Below are 25,165 nucleotides of genomic sequence, written 5' to 3'. Positions count from 1 at the left end.
ACCCTGATAGTCTATAACTCCAGGAGCAAAATCCTGGCCCCATTGAAGTGAATGACAAAACTCCCATCGACTTCAGTGGGACCAGGCTTTCACTCCAGGTTTGTTGACCTGGAAAGATTGGGTTGCCTGCATTAGATTTTCAAAAGCATGTGGGACCTGCTGAGGAAAATCTGTCTGCTTCATGCAGGTGCCTGAAGGTGAGCTGAGTTATTTTGAAACTCCTACCTGGTGGTGGTGGTGGGGGGGGTGTACAAACGCTACATTGGGAGTGGGGTAAAGGAGTGGCTCTAGTCACAGGAGGCACTGGCACCTGTACCTGCTGGATGTGCTTTCAGTGGAATTGAAACAGATGCAGCCCAGCTTAGTTAGTACAAGGGAGCAGAACTGCACTGATTGCTCACGCAGGAATCCAGCAGGAGCCCCAGACTGCCCCGAAGCAGACCTCAACTCAGGGCTGCAGGCCACTGCAGAAGAGACAGGAGTGTCAGCTCGTGTGGGGGAGGGGAGCTCCAGACCCCCTTCCAGTGGGACACATTATGGGCTGTTAGCCAGGCCTTCACCGTGCCCCTAGAGAGGCGGGGACACACATGAAGTAACCCATGGAGCAGGCTGTGTACTATCCTGGCCAAAGTCGCATCCCTAAACTAACACAACAAGGAGTCTGGTGGCACCTTAAAGACTAACAGATTTATTTGGGCATAAGCTTTCGTGAGTAAAAACCTCACTTCTTTGGATGCATAGAGTGAAAGTTACAGATGCAGGCATTATATACTGACACATGGAGAGCAGGGAGTTACTTCACAAGTGGAGAACCAGTGTTGACAGGGCCAATTCAATCAGGGTGGATGTAGTCCACTCCCAATAATAGATGAGGAGGTGTCAATTCCAGGAGAGGAAAAGCTGCTTCTGTAGTGAGCCAGCCACTCCCAGTCCCTATTCAAGCCCAGATTAATGGTGTTGAATTTGCAAATGAATTTTAGTTCTGCTGTTTCTCTTTGAAGTCTGTTTCTGAAGTTTTTTTGTTCAATGATAGTGACTTTTAAATCTGTAATAGAATGACCAGGGAGATTGAAGTGTTCACTTACTGGCTTATGTATGTTACCATTCCTGATGTCCGATTTGTGTCCATTTATTCTTTTGCGGAGGGACTGTCCGGTTTGGCCAATGTACATGGCAGAGGGGCATTGCTGGCACATGATGGCATATATGACATTAGTGGATGTGCAGGTGAATGAGCCCCTGATGGTGTGGCTGATGTGGTTGGGTCCTCTGATGCTGTTGCCAGAGTAGATATGGGGACAGAGTAGGCAACGAGGTTTGCTACAGGGATAGGTTCCTGGGTTGGTGTTTCTGTGGTGTGGTGTGTAGTTGCTGGTGAGTATTTGCTTCAGGTTGGGGGGTTGTCTGTAAGCGAGGACTGGCCTGCCTCCCAAGGTCTGTGAGAGTGAGGGATCATTTTCCAGGATAGGTTGTAGATCGTGGATAATGCGCTGGAGAGGTTTTAGCTGGGGGCTGTATGTGATGGCCAGTGGTGTTCTGTTATTGTCCTTGTTGGGCCTGTCCTGCAGTAGGTGATTTCTGGGTACCCGTCTTGCTCTGTCAATCTGTTTCCTCACTTCCCCAGGTGGGTATTGTAGTTTTACGAATGCTTGATAAAGATCTTGTAGGTGTTTGTCTCTGTCTGAGGGGTTGGAGCAAATTCGGTTGTATCTTAGGGCTTGGCTGTAGACAATGGATCGTGTGATGTGTCTTGGATGGAAGCTGGAGGCATGTAGGTACGTATAGCGGTCAGTAGGTTTCCGGTATAGGGTGGTGGTTATGTGACCATCAATTATTTGTACTGTAGTGTCCAGGAAGTGGATCTCTTGTGTGGACTGGTCCAGGCTGAGGTTGATGGTGGGGTGGAAATTGTTGAAGTCCAGGTGGAATTCTTCAAGGGCCTCCTTTCCGTGGGTCCATATGATGAAGATGTCATCAATATAGCGCAAGTAGAGGAGGGGCATTAGGGGACGAGAGCTGAGGAAGCGTTGTTCTAAGTCAGCCATAAAAATGTTGGCATACTGTGGGGCCATGCGAGTACCCATAGCAGTGCCACTGACTTGAAGGTATAAGTTGTCCCCAAATCTGAAGTGGTTGTGGGTGAGGACAAAGTCACAAAGCTCAGCCACCAGGCTTGCTGTGGCCTCATCAGGGATACTGTTCCTGACAGCTTGTAGTCCATCCTCATGTGGAATATTGGTGTAAAGTGCTTCTACATCCATGGTGGCCAGGATGGTGTTTTCAGGAAGAACATCAATGCATTGTAGTTTCCTCAGGAAGTCGGTGGTGTCTCGAAGATAGCTGGGAGTGCTGGTAGCATAGGGTCTGAGGAGAGAGTCCAAATAGCCAGATAATCCTGCTGTCAGAGTGCCAATGCCTGAGATGATGGGGCGTCCAGGGTTTCCGGGTTTATGGATCTTGGGTAGCAGATAGAATACCCCTGGTCGGGGTTCTGCAGGTGTGTCCATGTAGATTTGTTCCCGTACTGTAGCTGGGAGTTTCTTGAGCAGATGGTGTAGTTTCTTTTGGTATTCCTCAGTGGGATCAGAGGATAGTGGCCTGTAGAATGTGGTCTTGGAGAGTTGCCTGGCAGCCTCCTGTTCATAATCTGACCTGTTCATTATGACTACAGCACCTCCTTTGTCAGCCCCTTTGATGATAATGTCAGAGTTGTTTCTGAGGCTGTGGATGGCATTGCGTTCTGTACGGCTGAGGTTATGGGACAAGTGATGATGTTTGTCCACAATTTCAGCCTGTGCACGTCTGCGGAAACACTCTATGTAGAGGTCCAGTCTGTCATTTCGACCGTCAGGAGGAGTCCACGCAGAGTTCTTCTTCTTGTAGTGTTGGTAGGAGGGTTCCTGTGGGTCAGTGCACTGTTCAGTGGTGCGTTGAAAATCCCTAAACTGCCTGTCCCAAGGCCCTGGGTCGGAACCTGGAGGAGCGGGAGGGCCTGCGTTCCCCTGTCACCAATCCTGGACTTGAACCTCTACCACCACTAGCACTAGGCTATCTGGTGCTTTGATCACTAGGGGACATGGCCTAGGGAGACAGTGTCCCGTCACAAACCTCACTTGGATGTACTGAGAGCCCCTTTGGTGTCTGGCCTGATGGGGCTATATTACTGATGCCATCTGGTCCTTACTATTTTTTCCTGATAGATGTTTATTTCGGATCCCTTTTGAGTTCTTCAGATGACAGAGCAAGGGATTGAATCTTTTTACATGGTGCCTTTGTGGGTAACGGCAGCTTAGTCTAGTACAGCCACAATGGCTAATATAATTTAATTTCCTTATAAATTTTTAAATTGAAAAGGTGAAACAACAGAAGGCCCTCATTGTGTGAGAGTGATGTTGAGCAAATGAATTATTTCTCCAGAGGAGGAAGTAACAGTGTGGCAAGAATTTGTAATTTACTGTCAGATTTTGGCATGTCAACAATCAGGCATCAGTTGCAAACCCGCTGGCTCTTCCCCAATGTGTTCTGACTCCTCCCTCAGTCACTATTTCCGAGACTGAACAGAACAATGACTTCGGGGAAGACTGTGCTAGTCTATTCCCACTCTTGACAACCACGCATATAATTATCAGCTTGATAAGTTGCTCAGGAGATCTGATTAGCTTTTCCAACAAAGCAGACTTGTGCTGTTGTCCCTTTGTTTAGCTAAACATCAAATCGCGTTGCTGCTTAATGCACAAAAGAGGAATACATTTTGTTACATTTTTACCCTGGTGTTCTCGATCTTTGGAACTTTTGCTAGGTCTTTGTAGGCCATCAAAAATAAACACATGTGAATACAGCATTTTACCGCATTGCGTCATTCCAGCAAAGATGCATTTATTTCATTGCAAAACTTACTTTCCAGTGTTACCTAAAGTCCCCACCCAGACCCACGCTTCACTGTGACCCTGAATGGGTTGTGGACAGCAGGGAGCAAACCTGGTATATTTTGGGTCTAAAAATATGAGCCTCTATTGCTTTGAGTTAAAAAATCTAATGGCTCTATTCATGATCACCCTTAAGCATATACTTAACCTGAAGCTGTCTGGAATGTGATTGGACTTACACATGTGCTAAAGGGCTTCAGAATGGTGCCATTCTACATCCTCATTGTACAAGGTAAAAGGCAGTGGTAAATTGGGCCCGCAAAGTCAGACAGTGGGGAATTAGTTCCCATAGTCCCTGCACTAGAGAGCTTACAATTTGAGAAGACAAAGGGAGGGGCAAAAAGGAAATTAAACCTATAGTTGATTTGAAAATAAATAAATAAATCTCATCATTCCTGAATTGGATCTATTGGAGTGTAAGGAAGCAGCTTTGGTTATGTGTGAAATGAAAATGCCAGAATTTAATTATTCCAGTGAAGCATGTTAATTGTAGACATTTACGATCATGTCCATTGCTCAGCAAAATGGGTCTCTTTATTCAACAGCAGCGATGGCTTAAAGAAACTTAATTTATTTCCTGTGAAGGCTTAAAGGACATTTTCAGACTGAAAACTAGATAGCGGCTAAGTGCTTTGGAATGAAATTATTTGGGGGCAAGTAGCTTGTTTTCTTAAATGACATCAAAATGCTCATTGTGTCCACAAAATTATGATAATTTAGTTTAAAATTGTGCGTATATGTATTGCATAACTTCACACAACTTAGCATTTCTCCCTCTGCTTCCCTCTGGTTCCCCCCCCCCCCGTTTCCCCCAAGAGGCTCTTTTGTTCTGTAATTGTCTCTTTTCCAGATGAGGAGTATGGGGAATTTAGTTGTCTCCCAAATTGAATGTTGCTGAGTATTCTGTCAGCTTGCTCCCATATTTGTAGTCTTTGAGAAGAATGATTTTTCCTTTCTTCCTCCAGCTTCAACGTCCTGTCATGGGTCAAATAAAATGTCCTCCTCTTCACTACTTTACAGTGCCCTTGACCAAGAAAGACTTAAATCTGCTGAAACACGCCAAAGTGTGTGTATTAATCATTTTAAAGCAAAACCACATTTCATAGGGCAGAAACATGCTAAACCAGGGGTCACTGGTGCTTTTGAGCAATTGGACTTTATTGTGAATAACTTTGGGCTTTTATGATAACAAACAGTGATCTGATGTTGCCTTCCGTTAGCCACTTTTAGAATTAAGCTGCGGTTCCAGGCACTTGACAAGAATTCTGAAAATGAAATTGAACGGATGATTAATTCAGGGTTTGTTCCTGAAAATATATCCCCTTGGTTTTGACAGTTTTGTTAGCCACCCAATTTTCAGTTGGACTTCCCCCTCCCTGAAGTTTACTGCTCGAACCACCTCTGTTTTGACTTTGTTAATGCAAGCAGTAACTGTTCTGTAAGGTTATGACAACTATTTCTGAGGATAATTAAAAATTACTACTGATATCCCATTGGTATGTCTATTTATTTAGTCCCGGTGCAGCAGCAGGAAAGATGCAGCCTTTACAAAGAAGCATCAGCTTGCCTTATAGCTTATAAATCACCTATATCTGGGTACAAATGTGTGTGTTTTAAGTGGGTCAGCAGACAGTCATGCATAGTAGTATAGCAATTAACTTGGTCTGTGTTTAGTCCTGATCCTTATCAAACTATGATAAAAGGTAAAAAGCAACAGGCAGTGTTTGCAGATCATGAAGGAAATAAACTGTAATGAGAAGGAAACCTCCCCTCCTCCCCATATGGAAGTGCCACATTATAAAAATCAGGGCCAGTTCAACAGAGTACTAAGCTTGTGACTAAGTCCAATTCAAGCCAATGGATCCTCAATTCAGTGGGAGTAAGGTGCCTAAATACCTATGAGGATCTCTGGGCCATGCTTAAGTACTTTGCTGAAGTGGGCCCTTCAGGTGTAGCTTGTCCTGTGAGATGAGGATTTCAGAGTAGATAATTGGTAAATTCTCCCCTCTCCTCCCATGTTAGTAAATTTGAAATAAAAATCTAAGTTCAGGATTGGGGGTTATCAAGAGATAACATTTATAAAGGCTAGTATAGTTTGGGCGAGTGGTTGGGGTATTGTCATACTTGGGTTCAAGTCCTTGCTCTGTCACAAATATCCACCTTGGGAAAATCACTTAGTCTTTCTGGGTATATTTACACTGCCCACTAAGCCCACATTGCAGCTCAGGTTTGATATCAAGCCCTCTTTCTGTCTGCACATGCATCAGTCTGACTCAAGTCAGCAAGTGCTCCAGATTCAGCTGCTATAATCCTGCTAGGAGGGTGAGGTCAGAGCCCAAGTCACACTGTGATGTGGGTCCAAGCCGGGTCATTTTGCAGTGTGGATACAGCTCATGCTGCAGACCGGAGTCAGAAGGTCTGCATAGTGCAGTATGGACATGTTAGCACAGCTGTGAGACCCGGGACTGAAGAATGGCCATACTGGGTCAGACCAAAGGTCCATCTAGCCCAGTATCCTGTCTTCCGACAGTGACCAATGACAGGTGTCCCAGAGGGAATGAACAGAACAGGTAATCATCAAGTGATCCATCCCCTGTCGCCCATTCCCAGCTTCTGGGTCTAGCAATTGTAAACCCAGATTTACGATGTGATGTGGACACTCAAGCGCAGGCCTGGAAACATTGGGTCCAAAGCCCGGGTCCCACAGACCCGGGTTTACAATACACTATAGACATACCCTCTGTGTCTCATCCCCATTTTATAGATGGGGAGCTAATAGGCAAGAGCGAGGTCACAGGTTTATTGTAAAGATAAATACATTAAAGATTGTGAGCTGCTCAGTAATGGGAGCAGTTTGGGGACCACTGATCTAGTCTAACCTTGCAGTTCCACTTGCCCTGACCCTCCCCTGCCTTGCACTTTTTGTAGGTGTTGACACCTGTGTGGAGTCGGTGTAAAACCCTGTGACTCTCTACATGGGTAAATAACTACCCATGGTGCAAAGAAGTGGAGAATCAGGCCAATGGATTGCAACAGCTAGGAGTGCACTCCTTGTTAAGACTCATTGCGTAGCTAACCATATTACCTTAGAGGTGGGATGATAAATAATAGGACATAATCCCTTTTGAGAATCACAGCATGTGCCTTCAGTGCAGCTAATTTATCAACAGCACATCATTACTCAACCTGGATTATTTTTTTTTTTGTACTTTGCTAATCATTCCTTTTAATTCAGCACCATATCCTGCCATTGTGATGAGGATAACATGAGACACTTGGGCAGTTTTATTCTCCTCATGCCTTGTCTTTGACTATCATGATAAAATGTAGCTTTGGAATTTATTAAGAGAACTCCGTTTAAATATCTACTTGAGAATATATGTCTTTCAAAGTGCTTTCCTTTATTGGCATCTGTATGCATGGGACATACCTCTTTAGTCGCTGAGTAAGACTGCTCATCTGCCTTTTCATTCCAGGCTGACTAGCTAATTGTCCCTGATGTCCACTTTCATCTGTTAGGGGGCATATATAAATCTTTAAATAGGCAAGGTTAAGGATCTGCCAAGAGATGTTCTAGAATGATAAAGCTCCACCTGGTGAGTTGGTTACAAAGGTCTGGGTGAAGTGTCTTATACAAGCAGATGTTTTTAAAAGAAGATGTGACCTGAATCTGCTATTATCTAGCTCTTCCTAGGAGTCACGTGGCCAAATGTTTCAGGCATCCATCCAAGTCCCACTTTAGGTTTTGCACATAACCGCCCTTCACTAACTAACTCACTCCCCCACTACCACTCCAACAGGGGCTTCTATGTGATCTTAGGCAAGTCATTTAACCTCTCTGTGCCTCAGTTCCCCACCCGTAAAATGGGAATAATAGCATTTCACTATGACACAGGGATGTGGTGAGGGTAAATAGATTAAAGAATGTGAGGCACTCCTCTATTGCAGTGATGGAGCCACATCAAGACCACAGATAGGTTGGTACAGGAATGTCAGGTCTCCTCCTTTATGAAATAATATGACATCATAATAATATGCAGGCTTGGCCTGCCCCAGACTCCCAGCAAAGAAAAAAAAAATCAGAATGACCCCTTCAAGATGTTGGCACTTCACTATCCTCACATATTTCACCCACAGCGAGAATGTTTTCACACAAGGTGAGTCACCCTATTTTACCCCAGATTCAGAGATGCAATGATCTAAATTTCCTTGCTCTGCTTGTCATAGTCCAAGCAAGGGAAGTAGTTTTCCAGTTTTAAATAACTCCTAAGTCTCTTGTACCCTTTAGGTTTTGCTTCTGTTGCATGTTTTGTGATGCCCACCCCCTTGGCACACATGCACTGGGGATTGAATGGAGCTATCTGGAGCTGAAAGCATCAGCCTCTCCAACGCTGAGCTAACGAGCCAGATTATTTAGTTTGTGCTGTAACAGACTCTTATCCCCCATAGATCAGGCATAGGAGGGTGGAATCTGTAACACTCACCAGCAGGTTACAAAATAGCCGTGTGCATGTTTTGGTTTGGGTGGAGCTTGGCACCTGTCCTTGTAGCCGCAATGTCCAGACTGCTCTTTTTAGAACAATAGCTCAAGCCCTGCTAGCATGGATCTGTCTACCTGGGCTGGGAGGCTTGCCCCCAGCTGAAGGGTAGACATATCTTATGTGTCAGTCTTGGCCTATGAACAGGGCCTACTCTAGGCACCAGCGCTCCAAGCATGTGCTTGGGGCGGCACTTTCCAAGGGGCGGCACTCCGGCTCCCTTTTTTTTTTTTTTGGCTTGGGTAGCAAAAAGCCGGGAGCTGGCCCTGAGCGGAGGTGAGCTGCGGCGGTGGGGGGCGCTGGGAGGGCCGCAGGAAGTAACCCTGCGGGGGGGCAGAGGAACCGCTGCCCCCCAGCTCACCTCCGCTCCACTGCTGCCTGCTCCCCCAAGCGCGTCGCTGCTCCGCTTCTCCCCCCTCCCTCCCTCCCTCCCAGGCTCGCCGCGCGAATCAGCTGTTTTGCGGCAAGCCTGGGAGGGAGGGGGGAGAAGTGAAGCAGCGGCGGCGTGCTCAGGGGAGCAGGCACAGCAGAGGTGAGCTGCGGTGGTGGGGGGCACGGGGAGGGCTGCAGGAAGTAATGATTTAAGGTGCTAGCTTGGCATTCTGGAGACCAGAATTCTGTTCTGCCACAGACTGTCTGTGTGATCTTAAGCAAGACCCTTAAGCATTTTGTGCCTCACTTTCCCACCTGTAAGATGGGGATGGTACTACTGTACCTCCCAGGGTGTTGTGATAACGAATACAGTGGCAACTGAGAGTTATCCAAAAACTGAAAATGTTCTGCCTTTCTATAGCTGAAAAAAGCTCTTTTTGCCCCCCCCCCCCCCCCCCCCAAAGTCAAATATTTCCACTGAAAATATATTCATTTTTTTCCATGGAGGAAACAAAGCAACACATATTCCCAAACAGAATAGTTGGTAGCAAACTTTATGCATTTATTTTGCCTCCAGCTTCTCTTGATCTTGAATTGAGCCATGAAATCTTGGGGAAGATCCTCATGACAAACAAGCTCTCCTTTCTAGTTATTTTATTTTAAAGAAAGCTTCCTGAACTTGTCTGAGCCTGGCTAGACCAAACTTAATTAAATTCAGTTGTCTCATAGAAGTCACCTCTTCCAACAGCACTGTATTTAAGACTGATACAAGCTTGAACAGCTTGAATCCAATTACAGCTGCATTGTACAAATGGCGGCAGATGACTCTCTCCAGGTGAGCCCTGCAAGTTCTTTCCACCGGGGTCTAATTTCAGCCAAACAGCCCGTTGCAATGCTGTCTTAGATCAAGATGCTCCGCCAGCACTTATATTTCATTGTATCGAAACAATGACAGCCGTAGTTTGCAGAGCTGTCACTACAATCTGTGTTATCAGTCTGTATTCAGTAAGGTTGCACTCTGGCTTAATTTAACACTGTGCTCAGCACTCACATGCTGCTTTATTATCAAGCAGATCACTTCAAGGTGTGGGGGTTTTTTTTCTTCTTCTTTCTATTCCTGGTCCTCCCTACCCCTTCCCCTCTGCTACTGAGTTTCCTTTTATCCTATTTTTATTTTTCATCTGAAATGCCTTATGTCAAACCCATCTAATCTGCTTTGCTATGGTGACTGAGGTCACTTATGAAGACTACTTGGGTTTACTGAGATTCACTGAAGCATCCAAACTATTACTAGAAACCTAATTTTTAAAAGCATTTTCAGAATGAATTTAGGGCCTGATGCAAAGCCTATTCAATAGTTTTCTTGCCATGGATTTTGCTAGACTCTGGATCCAGCCTTTGAACCTAAGGAAAGTATCAGACAAATTTGCCAAGAGACTGTAAAATCTTTTAATTATCCACAGAACAGGTGCAGTATTGGCAGTGGCAAGCTTGTGCTTATAGACGCCTTAGAGTTGGTCTGACTGAGAGAGAGGAAAAAACAGAAAATGGCTTTTGGAGAAAATGTTGTTTTGTTTTTGTTGCAAAGAAATTCCGTTTTCATGGAAATGCTTTGTCACAAAACGATCACTCCATATCTGACCTCTCCATTGTCATCCTCAAAGGAAACCTGGGCAACACCTTCAAAAGTCATACATGGGAGCTTAATGTCATAACTTTGCTAGACACCAAAAACCAGATCTTAATAAAGACACTCCTCACAACCCACTTATCCTCCTTTGTCCTTCAGCTGCAAAGGTGTTCCCAGATGCTGGGAATGGGCTACAGGGAATGGATCACTTGATGATTACCTGAAGCCAGTAGGAGAACACTTCAATCTCCTTGGACATTCTATAACAGATTTAAAAGTAGCTATACTTGAACAAAAAACCTTCAGAAACAGACTTCAGAGAAACAGCAGAACTAAAATTCATTTGCAAATTTAATACCATTAATTTGGGCTCGAATAGGGACTGGGATTAGCTGGCTCATTTCAAAAGCAGCTTTGCCTCTCCTGGAATTGACACCTCCTCATCTATTATTGGGAGTGGACTACATCCACCCTGATCAAATTGGCCCTGTCAACACTGGTTCTCCACTTGTGAGGTAACTCCCTTCTCTTCATGTGTCATTATATAATGCCTGCATCTGTAATTTTCACTCCATGCATCTGAAACCAGGGCCGGCACCAGCTGAGCAAGCTGGTGCTTGGGGCGGCAGATTGTTCGAGACAGCATTCTGCCCAATCCTAGGGCAGCACGGGCACTTTTTTTTTTTTTTGTTCCGCTCCGGCCGCCCTGTAGGGGGCAGTGGCGCGGAGAACCAGAGCACCCTGCAGGGCAGTCCTCTTCCTTCCCTCCTTGCCGACCGGAGCGGAGCCCTCGCGGCAGGAGGCGGTGCCCCTGCTGTAGCCCTGGCCGCCCCCTTCTCTCTCTCTCTCTCCCAGCCGCTCCATCCCCCTCCCCCCCCCCCCCCCCCCCCAGCCAGTCCCCCAGCACCCGCGCTCCGGCCGCGCCGCAGGTTTTTTTTTTTTTTTTTTTTTGCTTGGGGCGGCCAAAAAGCCAGAGCCGGCCCTGTCTGAAACAATAAGGCTTTTGTTACCCATGAAAGCTTATGCCCAAATAAATCTGTTAGTAGGGCTGGCTCCAGGCACCAGCTTACCAAGCAGGTGCTTGGGGCAGCTACTTCGGAGAGGGGCGGCACGTCCAGCTGTTCGGCGGCAATTCGGCAGACGGTCCCTCACTCCTGCTCAGAGCGAAGGACCTCCCGCCAAATTGCTGCCGCAGATCGCGATCACGGCTTTTTTTGTTCTGGTTTGTTTGTTTGTTTGTTTGGCTGCTTGTGGCAGCCAAAATCCTGGAGCCGGCCCTGTCTATTAGTCTTTAAGGTGCCACTGGACTCCTTGTTGTTTTTGTGGATACAGACTAACATGGCTACCCCCTGATACTTGATGATTACCTGTTCTGTTCATTCCCTCTAGGGCACCTGGCATTGGCCACTGTTGGTAGACAGGATACTGGGCTAGCTGGACCCTGGGTCTGACCCAATATGGCCATTCTTATGTGTTAACTGTCACTTGTAACATGTGTTAAAGCTCAGTGGTTTGAGCATTGGCCTGCTAAACACAGGGTTGTGAGTTCGATCCTTGAGGGGCCCACTTAGGGATCTGGGGCAAAATCAGTACTTGGTCCTGCTAGTGAAGGCAGGGGGCTGGACTCGATGACCTTTCAAGGTCCCTTCCAGTTCTAGGAGATAGGATATCTCCGTTAATTAACTCCTTATGCTAAACAATCTGTTCCACCTTGTATTTAGATATGACACTCTTCTTGAGGTTTGGGAAAGGTAATCAGAGCTCTGTGTAAGCTCACCAGCAAAAGTTGGTCCAATAAAAGATATTACCTCACCTATCCTTTCACTGTAGCAGTTTCTAAACCAAGACAGTTGTGATACAGAAACTGTGCATAGGCCAGTAGAAAGAGCAGGAAGGGCAACTGAGGTTCAGAGAAGAGAAGAGACTTGCCCAAGGTCGTACAGAGAGTTGGTGGCATAGCCAGGAATGGATTGATGAGTTTGTTGGCTCCCAGTTCAGTGCCTGATTCACAATGCCTCCCTGAAAACCCTGCTTTTATACTGTAGTTAAAGGGAAATAATTTATTTTTCTCTCCATTTCTTCCTAGGACATCCCTTCTAACTGTTTTTAAGGATTTCCCTATGTAGCTCAAATTCCAGTCTGTGTGAAACCTTAGTTTCTTTCTTTTCTACCATTGGTTTCCCTGGGCCTGATCATGATCTCTCATTAGTTTTACACCTCCTATGACCTGAGTGCACACCCTTCACTTAAGCTCTAAACCCAGTTCGGAATCAGGCCCTGCCTCTGTCAAAGCAAAGGTCATTGCTTCCTTTGCTCTCTTTCCTTCCACAATATTTATTACTGGGGTGTGTTATTTATTGTCAACATGAGTACTCAACATCCCGTAAAAGCAGGGCGGGGAGTGGTGGTGGTGAAGACCTTTAAATTAAATTAATTTGTTTTGCAATGAACCATGGACTCAGGAGCCAATTTTCAGGACAAATGTCATGCCGCAACTTCAGATGTTGCCATACATTATGATAAAAAATTTATTCCAGGGTATGCAAAAGCACACTTTTGAGTGTCTGCTTTGACCTTGAGATAAATTAGAGACAATTCTTCAGCGGATGATAGAAGTCATTGACTATAGCAATATGTTCTGTCAAGTAGTTGAGTTTACTTGTATTACATTCCTTATACTGTAAATTAAACCAATTATATTCATGTCGTAACTCAGGTTAGAGGCATTCAGGAGTTTTATAATAAAAGTCATAATAGAATCAACTAGACTTGCATGTACTTAATCTCCTGTGCAAATTTTACTTCTATAGAGAACTGTAGATAGTGCTATGTAAGTACTAACTATTATTGTATTAGATAGCTATGAAATTTAGGGACTGATCCTGCCCCCCTTTTTTATGCTGATGTCAAAGCTTCCTTGGGAAAAATTGATGCTGTTTTGGTTAAGGAACTAGACTGGGATTCAGATGATTTAAGTTCAGTTCCAGGCTCATCCTATGTAACCTTGCATAAGTCATTTAATTGTTCTGTGCCTCAGTTTCCACATATGTAAAATGGGCACAGTCATCCTTTCTTTCTCCCACCTATTTGCACTGCTGTCCCTTCTGAGCAAGGGATTCATTATTACTATGTGTGCGGAGGGTGCCTCATAAAGTAGAGGCCTGATCTTGGTTGGAGCTACTATAACATAAATAACTGCAGCGTGGGGCACGGGTCACTTGCTGGAGGATTCTCTGCACCTTGAGGTCTTTAAACCACGATCTGAGGACTTCAATAACTCAGACATAGGTTAGAGGTTTGTTACAGGAGTGGGTGGGTGAGATTCTGTGGCCAGCATTGTGCAGGAGGTCCGACTAGATGATCATAATGGTCCCTTCTGACCTTAAAGTCTGAGTCTAAATAATAAAGCCTCAATTGACTTCATTGACCACAGGATCATCAGACCTTAAGGCCCAGATGTTCACAGGTATTTAGGCACCTAACTCCCAGAGTTAGGTTCCTAAATTCTTTGAGCATCTGGGCCTATGTGCCTAAGTACCTTTTGAGGATCTGGGCCTTAGTCCTAAATGACAAAGAGTATCACCATGCTTAAGAAATTGGATCAAGAGGGAATCATATGGCTAACTCCTGTCTGTGTTTGATGGCTGGATTCAGACAACAAAACATACAGTTCACCATATGCGCCCCAAGCTAGTGCCTAGTGAAGTCGATGGAAAGACTGTCAGCTGGTAATAATGAAGGCACCTCAGAATGTTGCAAACTTCAGTTGCAATCTAAATCGAGTGCATAATTCTGACCCTGTAACTCTGTTCACAACAGGTCTGTGAAGAATGTTATTTTCTGTGGTTTGCAGCTCTGGAACAGGTTGATAACTATTGTTGGATAAGTATCTAAATGAGGGATGTTAAACTAATGTAATTTTATGAGACATTGAAAGTAACTGCAATGGTGGACGTGCGAGAAGGATATAAGAAAAATCAAGTCACTAATAAGAAGATACATATATTAGACCAAATGACTGGAAAGGAAGTAGGGAGTCTAATTGGAATTATTGGCTCGACGAAGGCAATGGGGCTTGCATAGATTTTTAAAGCAATGCAGAGGACAATTATTAAAGACAAAGGAATAAAAAATTAGCAACAATGCTTCAAGTAATTCAAAGAAAGGAGAGGGCAATGTCTGTACAAGGAGAGCAGATTACTTACATGTGAAATGAAAATACCGGGAAGTATCTTATGTTCAATGAGAGAAAAGTACGTGGAGAATAAATTTTAAGGGAAACACAGGGGAGCAATAGTGGGGGAAAAAAAAGAATGGATTCAAACTTTCAAAAGGAGTAAATTAAGGAGAAAAAGTATCTATCTGTGTACTCACGTGGCCCTTGTCTCTGTAGTATCTGAGCATCCAACAATAACTAATAAACTTTTATCTCAGAGCTGCTTTGGGAGATAGGGAAGCACTGTTTCACACTTGGAAAACGGTAGGTTAAGTGGTTTGCCCAAGGTCACAAAGGAAGTGTATTGCTAAACTGGGAATTGAATCCAGTTCTCCTGAGTCCCAGTCCTGTGCCTGATTTACTAGATCTACCTTCCTACTAAGCATCTAACTACCCATACTGTGACTGGAAGGGTCTAGCTTTAAACCCCGTCTAACAGAAATGAATGTGGAACTTTGTGGTTTCCAATTGTTCTGGTACAAATCAATACATTTAATTGTGTTTGACTGTATTCTTCATTTATTAAGACCGGAAACTCTAAGCAAATGGGGAGTAGAGTTGGGAGACAAGTCAGAACCCATGTGAATTGAAAGCAAAGGACAAGTTTGCATAAATCCAGGTCAACAGAAGTGCTGAGTTTCATCTATCTCTAGTTGTAAACCCCTAGCACTCTGAGGTTTTACAACTGAAATTGTAATAAACCCTTTTAATAATAGCTGCCCTGTCATGAAATGATTGTTGTTCTATATACAGTAATGATCCTCAATATAAATCTGATGGCCTCTCATTGGAATCAGGATCAATCGAGTGTGTATAATGTATATAGTTTCTGAATAGCCTCACGGTGAGAGTATAAGGGGGTGGGGAGAATCAACCAGGAGAAAAAATAGTGGAGACTCATATTGCAACTGAGAAGAACAAAGGGCTAATCTTTTAGCTGAGGCATTTTCAATACTCCGGGAGATAGCACTCAGGGAAAAATGGAAAAAGAGGTCACAATAAAGATACAAATGAATGAAACCTGCAAAGCTAACTTGTAGAGCTAAAGGTTGTTTTATGATTGTTATACATCAGCCAAACTGCACAGAAAGAATTCTTTGAGGCTGATATGACTAGCTCCTACAGGCACTGTTGTTGTCACCCAGCATGGCAATGCATGCATCCTCACTAGAAAGGACCCCATCATAGACCGGTGAGAGAAAAGCATCCAAACGGGAAGTTATATAGCCACGGACTCATATAACTGACATCTAGAGCCAGATTGTCATCTGGCCTCCATCACTGTAGCGCCGTTAAAGTCGGTGGAGCTACACCAATGAGCGGCAGCTGAGGACCTGGTGCATAATCAGTCTGACACCAAACAGGCAGTTCTTTCTGAGAATGAATTACTTGTGTAAATTGCCTATGTGCCACCACTGCAGACCTCTATTCCCCTGTCACAGGAAAGCACCAGTAAAAGCCCTGATTCTGTAAACCCGTAGGCTATGTCTACATAAGAACAACAATAACAAAAGACCCGCAGCAGCAAGCCCCAGAGCCTGGGCTTGTGCTGCATGGCTAAAAATAGCTGTGTAGCTGTTGTAGCTTGGGCTGGAGCCTGGGCTCTGAAACCCGGCAATGATATTTTTAGCTCCTCAGCGTGAGCCCAAGACAGTTGACCTGGGCTCTGAGACTTGCTGCTGTGGGTTTTCTTTTTCTTTGTTCTTTTTTTTTCTTTTCTGTGGTGTAGATGTATCCTGATACACTTGCTTCACTTTAAGTACATGAGGTACTTAAGTCAATGCTGACGTCAATGGGACCACTCAAAGCGAAACACATGCATAAATGTTTTCAGGAGGCAATTTGTAACTTGTGTAGGAGCAGTGAGTTTTTCCAGCCCTGATCCCCAGAACTTAATGGGTGTGATGGGTTGGATCACAGAACCCACTTTGGGAACTGCCAACTGTTGTGCCAAGACTACTTCTGCCCCTGCTTTTCCTGCCAGTCTGGGAATCATTGAGCTAGACACGCCAGTCTGCTTCAACACAGACCCAGGGTCTGAACCACATGCAGAATTAGCTGAAAGCAACTTGAGAAGTGATCCTGTCTTTAACACTCAGATGCCCAACTCCCAATGGGGTCCAAACCCCAAATAAATCCGTTTTATAAGCTTTATCCAGGGTAAACTCATAAATTGTTCACCCTCTATAACACTGATTGAGAGAGATGCACAGCTGTTTGCCCCCCAGTTATTAATCCATATTCTGAGTTAACTAATAAGTAAAAAGTGATTTTTATTAAATACAGAAAGTAGGATTTAAGTGGTTCCAAGTACTAGCAAACAGAACAAAGTTAATTACCAAGCAAAATAAAATAGAACACGCAAGTCTATGTCTAAGAAAACTGAATACAGATAAAAACCTCACCCAGTAAGCTTCCTTTTACAGACTAGACTCCTTCTAGTCTGGGTCCAGCAATCACTCACATCCCCTGTAGTTACTGTCCTTTGTTCCAGTTTCTTTCAGGTATCCTTGTGGGTGGAGGGGCTATCTCTTGAGCCAGCTGAAGACAAAATGGAGGAGTCTCCCAGGGGTTTAGGTAGACTTTCTCTTGTGGATGGAGACTTCCTCCTCTCTCCTATGCAAAGTCCACCTCCAAGATGGAGTTTTGGAGTCACCTGGGCAAGTCACATGTCCATGCATGACTCAGTTTTTTACAGGCAGCAGCCATCGCTTACCTGCTACCTTGAACATCCTCATGTAGACTCCTTATGTTGATTGCAGCTTCCCAAGATCCATTGTCCCTTAAGTGCTTCTTGACTGGGCACTTAATTTGCACATTCCTTTCTCAAGAATCTGACCAAATGCTTTACAAAGGCTACATAAAAATCAAGCCAGTACACAGTCAATATTCATAACTTTGAATACAAAAATGATACATGCATACAAATAGGATGACTAGTTTTAGCTGATCATAACTTTTACATAGATATGTCACATGGCATATGTAGCATAAAACATATTCCAGTCATGTCATATATATACATTCCTAAGCATATTTCCAGAAAGCCTTATGGGGTGCACTGTCACAATGGGTTACAAATACGGTGCTTTAGAAAACAATTTGTGATACTAAATTCAATAATTTTTTCATAAAGCTGCTTGGAAAACAACAAAATTACATTTTGGCAAGATTTTCAAAGGTTTTTTTGTCTTGTTTTTCTTTGCTAGAATTTTTTAAACACTTTGAAATTCCCATCTTTAGTTACAAACCATCCTGTGCCATAACCCAAGCATCAGGTGCAACCTGCTAGCACCACTCTGGTGGCTGGATGATCATGTCCCTGCTCTGGGTCAAGATGTGTGGTCTTGTGGGTCTAAGTTGGAAAGTTTTTGCCATGGATATTTAGCCAGAATCTCAGCTGGTCTAAATTGACAAAGCCCTGTTGCTTTTAGTGGAGCTGTGCCAATTTGAGAATCTGGTCCATTAGTTTACCAGGGATGTTTGAATCAGATATTTTTGTTTGTACCCAACTCTAAGCACCACAATAGCTTTCAAACTATCTGACATATCATCTTAGAACTTGAGCTGGGGTACACGTTGAGCATCACATGGGTATTACACATGGTGAATTTAGATTAGATTTTTTCTAAGAGATCTGCTCTATGGATTATTTTGGCCAGTATTCTACAGGAGGTCAGATTAGATCAGGGGTAGGCAACCTATGGCACGTGTGCTGAAGGCGGCACCCGAGCTGATTTTCAGTGGCACTCACACTGCCTAGGTCCTGGACACCGGTCCGGGGGGCTCTGCATTTTAATTTAATTTTAAATGAAACTTCTTAAACATTTTATAAACCTTATTTACTTTACATACAACAGTAGTTTAGTTGTATATTATAGACTTATAGAAAGACCTTCTAAAAACGTTAAAATATATTACTGGCATGCGAAACCTTAAATTAGAGTGAATAAACGAAGACTCGGCACAGCACTTCTGAAAGGTTGCTGACTCCTGGACTAGATTATCACAATGGTCCCTTCTGTCCTTGCAATCTATGGATAGAAAATTTGGAACTGAAAATGCTAACCAGCCACTAGTTCCCTGTAGCCCCAATTCGGCAAAGCATGGAAGCAAGTATTTAAATGCCTTTGGACAGAGAGACCTTGCACCAGCAAAAAAAGGGTTAAGGAGAACCTTTGAGCCCAGCTAGCCCTGCCATGCTGTACCTGCAGCCGATGCCAGGCATGGAGGGATGACTGTCCAGGAAAGAGGATGGAGCTTTGCTTGCAGAGTTGTAGAGACAGGCTGTCTAGACAGAGCAGTCACTGGAGAGGAACAGCTAGACCCCATGGAGTGAGCAATGTGAGAATCAGATTGCTTGGGAGCCAACCTGAAGGAAAAGGCAGGAATGCCCCCCACTTCTCAGACCCAATCCTGGCTTGAGTTACGTTTGCTTTTTGGAGTAGAACATTAAATATTCAGGGCAATTCATTTTGGGGGTGCAGAGCCCTTCAACCCTGCCACAAGGGGGTAAGACTGAAGGGACAATTTGCTGGTGGGCCAGAACCTGCCTCAGTGGGCACCAGAGAGACTACTCCCCCCTTCTCCTGGGAGGCTCACGAGGGGGTGCTGCTCCAGCCACACCACTATAGTGCCATTGAAATTAGTCCAACAAGTGCTTAAGTGCTTTGTGGAATTGGGGCCTATGCTGTCATCCTTCCTGTGTTGAATCTAGTTCCTTTGTATAGCTGGTAGATTAACAATTTATAGGGACAATTCACACACAGAAATAGCAGGTATATCTTTCAAGATTCTACTCCAGTTGCATTGTTCATGCCAGAAAGGGGCAGGTCTTTTCAATTAAAAAAAAAAAAAATGAAACTAGTAGATAACTAGTAGAGGAAAACAGGAGTAAAGTTAGCACCAAGAGCAAGGTAACTCCTGAGGTTGAAGGGGAAAAAAAAGCAGTCTTGTAACTTTATTATGGCACTTGATCATGGTTATGAAGATGACATAAAGTTGCGAACAGTTATAATACAAAAAGGCAGTTACAACAATGCAAAGTGGTCCATCACATACCCTGTATGACAACTTTATTACTGCAATGGGCTAATATTGCAACAGGGAAATATAGTGCCCATAAGTTATTTTGAAACAAAACAGCACAGTAAGCCAGTGTGTTACTGTGTGAAATTTATTTCTTATGAGGCACAATAATTATATTGAACGGTTACCAAAACGTACAGGCACAAGGGAATAAATTGAGCGATCGCAACAGAGATGGCTCTTTTATGTTGTAAGGATTTAGAACAACCATTGCAACACCGGCAACTTCTAGTCTTCAAAAATAGTGTTCTTAGGGACTGAGCCAATACCCACGGAAGTCGGTGGAAGGATGTCTATTGATGTCACTAGCCATTGAATTAACCCCTGACTCAGAAAAGTACTTAAGCATGTGCCTAAGTTCTACTGAAGTCATTTCATTGGGAGGTTGAGAGGTATGTATGTCTACGCATCCTGTTGTTCTATGTTTGTCTTCTAGATCAGGGGTTCTCAATCAGGGGTACGGAGGGGCTACATCAACTCATCTAGATATTGGCCTAGTTTTACAACAGGCTATATAAAAAGCACTAGCCAAGTGCAAACTAAAATTTAATAGGCAAAATGAGAAAGTCAGCAATTTTTCACTAACAGTGTGCTGACACACTTCAGTATTTTTATCTGATTTAATAAGCAAGTCGTTTTTAAGTGGGGAGAAACTTGGGGTACACAAGACAAATCAGGATCCTGAAAGGGATACAGTAGTCTGGAAAGGCTGAGCACCACTGTTCTAGATTGTAAATCCTCGAAGGCGACTGTCTTAATTTTGTGTTTTGTATGATGCTGGGCACCCTGCTAGCACTTAAGAGGTAACAGTATTGTGGAATCCCATCTCTGTATTAGAAAGAGTCATATTTGACAATACACCTCACCGTACAACAAGGTGTATTATGAATGGAGAATCTGACTTCGCTATTAATTTCCTTGATTTGGGGGGTTTGGGTCAAAAGGTGAATGCTAGCTTTTTTGTCTTAAGACATCTGCATTTCATGTGTTGAGAACAAACTAACAGGGTAGTAAGGATGATCTGGTGGGTAAGGCATGGACCTAGAGAACTAGGTTCAATTCCTGCCTCCACCTCTGACTTACCAAGTGACCTTGATTAAATCAATCTATGCTCTGGGTACTATTCACTGCAGAGTTAACCCGGGATCTTACTTGGGTAAACATCATCATTGCAGAAAAACCTGTGACCTGGGCCTGGAGTTGTTTAAGCCCCTGGCTATCTGCTGTGGCTGGGAGGGGGTGGGTTAGAACCCTGCTTTGCTTTAACTCAGGCTGGAACCTGCCCATTTTGCCTGAGGACACAGGCTAAATCACTCCAGTGCTGATAATCCCCCAGTACCTTCCCACAATTCCACCCGAAGGACAGACAAGTTCTCCCATAATTGAGTGGAAAAGAATCCTAGGGGGAGGGATAGCTCAGTGGTTTGAGCATTGGCCTGCTAAACCTGGGGTGGTCCTTGAGGGGGCCATTTATATTTTTGTATAGGATTCTCTAATGAACATAATGTTGTGTACTGTTTAATGTTTCAATATCCCACTGACTTCAATAAGTACAGGGTTGGATCCTAGATTGGTCAACCGTGATTACTCATTGAGCATTGGCCTGCTAAACCCAGGGTTGTGAGCCTAATCCTTCAGGGCTATTTGAGGATTTAGTGGGGATTGGTCCTGCTTTGAGCAGAGGATTGGACTAGATGACCTCCTGAGGTCGCTTTCAACCCTGATATTCTATGATCTCATCACAAAGAGCCACGGGATATGGCTGCAGATCCACAGGAGAAAGCACAGAAACAGTGAGGACACAGTAGAGCTTTGCTGAGGGAATTTACACCCTATGCCCCACTTCCCCATCTGTAAAATGGGGATAATACCTCACTGCCTGACTAGGCTGATGTGAGGATGAAATCCATTAATGATTTTAAGGTGCTTAGATGTTTCAGTGATGGGGAGGTCATATAAATACCTGGATAAATGGTTAGGTGAAAGGTTATTTAGGAACTCTTGCTTTTTCAACACATGTAAGCTAGAGGCTCACCCCCTATGAAATTTATTATTCACTTAAAAATTCTGCACTGCATTACTGTGTTCCAGTTGAACGACATTTCCCTGCTGGCTATCAGAGGGAACAGTCTGCTGTAGCTACTTCGTAATTGTTTCAGCAAATATATCCTTTATTAAAAGCCTGCTGTTTTCCTGACTGGCTTATCTTCTGCTAAAAATAGTCTGATTAATAAAAGGGATATGTCAAGATAGATACATCTTTATATATTTTTCCTGAGAATTATAAAACACTAAACTGTACTCGGAGTTTCTTATATTAATGCAAATCTTGAACAGCCAACACCATAATGATGCTTAAATCCTCTGTTCACCACAAATTTAGCCTCTGTGGAGGTTCTCAGGGGTTGGCAATATTACCAGTCTGAATCTGATTAATGTTGGCAGTGATTAAAATTCAGGAACTAGCTGATGAGTTGTTTCATAGCCAAGTAACAAACCCTGATGCCAATGGCCTAAGTGATACGAACACAAGTTTGGGGGACAGTCCTATTTTGAGATCTCACATAAACCACCAGTATAAAGTATTGGGAAGCCCTCATCAAATTCTCGTCTGGGCAATTGCATTCTTCCTACCTGAAATCTCCTTGTTTGTTTCAAATGGATACAGAGTAGGCTTGTTCCCTTCCTATTCGTAATCAGTTTAATTTCACCCAAGATCAGGGCTGGCAACAGCGCAGCAAGCAGGTGCGTGGGGCAGCACATCCGGCTCTTCGGCGGCAAGTCCCTCAGTCCCTCTTGGAGGGAAGGATCTGCTGCCGAATTGCCGCCGAAGAATGAAGCAGCGCAGTAGAGCTGCTGCCGAAGTGCCGCTGATCGCGGTGGGATTTTTTTTTTCGCCACTTGGGGCGGCAAAAACGCTGGAGCTGGCCGTGCCCAAGATAGTAGCTGCATTTCATTGATGGAGAAAATGAGCTTTGTCTTTCCTCTCTGGTTAGTGTGTGTGTGTGTGTGTGTGTGTGTGTGTGTGTGTGTAATATGACATGATCAAGTTTGTAAAGATTAAATTAATGTCGTTATGTAAATGCAAGTTAAAATAAGATATTTGCTGCTATGAGTAGTACTCCGGATGTATGCAGGTATTAGTGACATACATTTGGAAGCTTTTAGACCATGTGTTGGGATACCAGTAAAAGAAAGACCTTATTATAGCTCAGAGATGTGCTATACATAGCTATAATTGTCTGAGTCATTTGGGAGTCCTCCATGCTTTCGTTGGATTGCTGAAAAGAGCTTTGGACATAAAAATGGGGCTTTGTCTTCAGAAATATAAAAGTCTAAGGTCTCGTCTGTATTGGTATCAGCACATCAGTATATCTGCATCGATTTTAGTGGAGTTACTCTGTACAACACTGTAAATGACAGGAGAATCAGGCCCAACATTTTCAGAAATATGTAATATAGTCTACAAACATCATCCTCAAGAGTAACTCCAGTGACTAAAAACACGGTTCTCCTAAGGAATGAATGTGGCCCATTGTATCTTCCTCGAAACAATACAAGTTCTGAGGGTCAACTGGCCTGGACATAATGGCATTAAGGAATGGGTATTACAACAGCACTGTGTGTTTCTGTTGTTCTATGTCTGGCACCTTCTCTCGTCTAGAATCTAACTCTGGGATGAAACGTGTTCTTTGTAGGGCTGTGTGGTTTACCCGACAGATGGGCAAGCTGTGAGGAGCTGCTCGGAAATGTGGAATATCTCCCACTTCCATCCTGGCACATGTTTGATGAAGAAGGTCAATAGAACACTAAAGGGACTAAGGGTTTTCTCTGTGAGCATCAATCACCTGGAGTGGGAATGCAAGTTAACATCAATTAAGGGCTGACATAAGCTCAGGAGTGTTCATTCTCTGTGTAACGTATCGTCCATGAGAATCTCCTCTGCATTCAAACCAGCTGCCTCACTCAGTGTTCAGCGGTACAAGAAGGTTCAAAGATAGGCAGAGAAAATAGTGGAAGTAGAAGCCATTCACACATAGAGCAGCAAAGGTGTAAACATTGGGCTAGCTCCTCCGATGATGTAAATCCGCATAGCTCCAGTTAAGTCAGTCTGTCTATGGTACTTATATGACTCCTTTCTCTGTAGTATGTGTGGTGTTTAGATGTTGCTTGTAATTATTAGAACTGGGAGCACTGGCTGTTGGGAGTCTGAAAGGACAGGAAACAGGAAGGAGGTGGGAGGAGTTGAGGAGGCAAAGTGAGAGTTACAGAGGTGCAACAGCAGCTTGGTGAAGAGGTTTCCACTTTAAAAATAAAGTCCTGTTGAAGTTTGTTAGTACCTTGCCTGGTTGATACAACAGTATGTGAGCACCTCAGTCTTTTTGTGTACTTCTCTTCACAAGACGCCTGTGAGTTAGGGCAGTGCTCTTATCCCTATGTTACAAATGGGGAGCTGTGGCCCAGAAATTCTAAGTGACTTTCCCAAGGTCACACACAAAGCTTATGGCAGAGAAGAAAACTGATCTCAGGTCTCTCAAACCCTATGCTAGGGCCCTACTGCTAGGCCACCCTTCCTCTCTAATGGGCTTATATTGATGGACACTAGCTGAGGCTCTGAGGGAAAATGGCCATTTAAAAAAAAAATTCAAACGTTGTATGAAATGTGCTTGACAGAACAAGTACTTTTGGTTTCCGCTTGTGCGCATGGGGTTAAATTCATTCCTATGCAGACAGCCTGCCCAAGCCCTATGCAGTACTTAGACCCAACTTAAGCACTCTTTTGAAGGTTTTTGTGGGACTGAGCCCTTGACAATCTGGCCCAAAATGCATCTTGAAACTGGATCTGAATGTGCTTGAAATGTGGAATAGCTCAAATAGAAATTACACAGCTTGACCCCATATCTGGAAATATTTTTACCATGCATGCTCTCCATATATGCACCAGCACTATTTCCAACCATGAAGATTCAGCGAGTCAGACAGTGGACATACCAGTGGACCTAGGCATGATTTTGAAAAATGAGAACCCCTTCAGAGGTTCCAAATATTTCTGTGGGGGATAACTGTCATCATTATTAAGTCCTGTGGACATCAGCATTTCTATATTGATTAGATTTACTTTGCATTGTGAGTGACCTACATCAATACAAATGCATTTTGACTCACAGTTGAAGGAAATATTTAGATAGTATGATGTTAGGGCAATGACAAATACTGTCTAACACACCTTAGAAGAAGTACTCACTGATGCAGTGATTACAAGAGACGTGGTAAGTAATTTTATCTAGCACTGACAGTCCATGTTTGTTTGTTTTTTTAAATAAACCCCTCTATATGTGAATCACTTTCAGATGCGAATGCAGGGCAGGATTTGGTATTAAAAATATCTGTGTAT

Source organism: Malaclemys terrapin, chromosome 2 (assembly GCF_027887155.1).
Source record: "Malaclemys terrapin pileata isolate rMalTer1 chromosome 2, rMalTer1.hap1, whole genome shotgun sequence".
Lineage (NCBI taxonomy): Eukaryota > Metazoa > Chordata > Testudines > Emydidae > Malaclemys > Malaclemys terrapin.
Note: the sequence above shows the minus strand (reverse complement) of the source record.